This window comes from Otolemur garnettii, unplaced genomic scaffold, assembly GCF_000181295.1.
Source record: "Otolemur garnettii isolate 467f Iridium unplaced genomic scaffold, OtoGar3 scaffold00224, whole genome shotgun sequence".
In the NCBI taxonomy this organism is placed as follows: domain Eukaryota; kingdom Metazoa; phylum Chordata; class Mammalia; order Primates; family Galagidae; genus Otolemur; species Otolemur garnettii.
Window position 1 is genome coordinate 1,904,298 of NW_003852619.1, and position 2,502 is coordinate 1,906,799.

Genomic DNA, 2,502 nt, shown 5'->3' on the forward strand with positions numbered 1-2,502 from the left:
GTCACATGTTTACTATAAATCACAATTGTGAAGATATGGAATCAATCTATGTGATTGAATAGTGAATATTTGTGGGGAGGAGGAATAAGATGGCCAACTAGAAGCAGCTTTCACCAGAGGCTCCTGTCCAGAGGGAGAGATACCGGACACAGTGTACTCAGTGAAAGTGAAGGTGGAGTGCTGAGGTAAGAAAGAAAACAGACAAGCTCACATCATCTTTGCTGAGGCAAGCTGTGGCTCCAAGAAAACAAATTCCAGGCAGGTGCAGGAGTAGCTCCTGTGAGTCCCTGTGGCTGTTGGCAGCCACAGTGACTGAGGGGCCAGCAGCAATGGAGCAGCCATGAGGGCTGGGCCCAGTCACCGACAAGTGAGCCACTGCCCCATGTTGTGTTGATGCTAGCCTGTCTACCAGGGCCAGGTGACCTGTCCTTTCAGCTTCTTTCTCACACACAGATGAACACTGGACTTCAGAAATGGAACCCTACACAGAAAATGAGAAGGACTCCCTATCCTACCCCGGCTGAATTGGATGCATATGCTAAGAAGGTCACAAAACCCCACTGACTATAAAAATCTTCCCCCAAAGGGTTAAAGTTCCCCAGCGGAAACATGTTTATCATGTTGTGAATGGCCTTGACACATCAGCCCAGTGCTACAGACTCTACTCGATGCAGGCTGCCACCAAGGAAGGCCTGGTGGCCATTGTCAAAGTGCCAGCCAAAGGCATACTCAAGGACTTTAACAGCACCCTCGGTTGCTGCCTGAGGCCATCATGAATCCCCAGTGGCACCTTATGCTGCTGTGGCACCCAGCATTTTAGCCCACTCCCAGGCCCAGGCTCTGGTCTTCCAGCAGACCCTGCAGCATGTACATACCCTGGCCCATGCCCCTCCCCAGATGCTGCAGCACCCTTAGGGTATCCTTCCACCCCTGGTGCTGTCCCACCCTCAGAGCCTCCAGGCCTGGACTACCCTCAATCCATGGACCAAACACAGGGCTTGGTACACCCTCAGGCCCTGGCTCACCAGGGTCTCCAACACCCCACCAATCCCTTGCTACACTGAGCCCAAATGATGCCAGACTCAAATGCCACCCCACCGCCCAGTGTGACCATATCTACCTCAACTATCCCCCTTTAGATGGCAGCTCCTGTGCAGCACAGCAAGCCCCTGGACCTGAACAGCATCGTGCACCAGATCAACCAGTTTTGTCCAAGGAAGGCAGTCATCAGCTCTACCTCAGTGTGTAAAGGCCAGTTTGCGAACCCCAGCCCCATTAGTTGCAGTCTGCTCATCAATGGAAGCACCCAGGTATCAGACCACAGCATCCCCATACCAATGCCTTTATGTGCGGTCAGTCTCATGGAGCACACCTGTGCAGCCACAGTCACATTACCTGCTACAGGCTCTGTCAACCTGCCTGTAAGCATCTCTCAAACCCCTACTGGCTACCTTAGAGACCTCAAGTCAGTTGCCTGGAACCAGCACCAGCTGGCCCACCTACAAGAGATGTACAGTGAGGCTGGTAGAACCCCAGCCCCTGACCTGACAAGAGAGCATATGGCAGAACTCTAGTTGTCAGGGCCTGGATTTGTTGGCAAGGCCCCTGCCTACCCACAGGAACTCTGCCTGACACAGTCCTTTCGTCTGAAGCCACCCATGGAAAAGCTGACCCCATCTCCACCAGTCAATGGCCTGGCAGCCCCACTGGCCTACCCCCGTGGTCACTATATCTAACACCTGTGGAACAACATTCTGTCCACTCCCATAGTGGCAGCTCTGGGTCTCAGGACCTCACCATGCTGTTCCACAGTAGGCAGCCCATATTTGCAACCCTTAACTATGCGACAGCTCCTGGGGCCCATATCGAGCAGGGACTGGGGGTGGTACAGTGGCAAGCCAGAACAGTTTGATGCAAACAGTGGATTACCTAAGTGGAGATTTATAGCAGGCCTGCCTCTTGGAACAGAGCCTGGCCATGCTTAGCAAGGCCCACTGAACCCCTGGCAACCGAGCCCCTGATCCCACAGATAGTAGAAGTCTTCATATTCAGCACTCAGGCTATAGATAGGTAACACTGCTGCCCTCCACCTATAACACGTCATCCATCACCCTCCTACGTTTAGTCTTACTTTTAAGTAACTGGATAGTTTCAGAGTTTCACAGCTCCAATGTGATCATTCTTAGATGTCTAAGACAAGGAATTTGGTGGATTCTAATTGGGGACAAAAGGATTCCTCTCATCTCCCCTCTGGCCACTTTTGGTTTTAACACCAACCTAACCCCAGTACCAGGCTTTTCTCTCTGCCTGTATCTCAGTTTTTCCACTTTGGTCATTTCAAACTAGCTTGAACCTCTGCCTTTTTGGCTTAGGACTGAGGTGTTGAACTGAAAGAAGGGCCCTAGTCAAGGTAGCTATAGGTACCCCAGCCCATAAGCTACCCGCCCCAACAAGCCAGGCTTCACAAGTGCTCTGGAAGCTAATTCTTCATTTACCTAAAGA

General features: G+C 51.9%; 1 pseudogene; it reads left to right on the forward strand.

The window, feature by feature from the left end:
- Nucleotides 1-393: 393 nt before the first annotated feature.
- On the forward strand, nt 394-2,070 carry LOC100954058 (annotated as a pseudogene).
- Nucleotides 2,071-2,502: the final 432 nt, after the last annotated feature.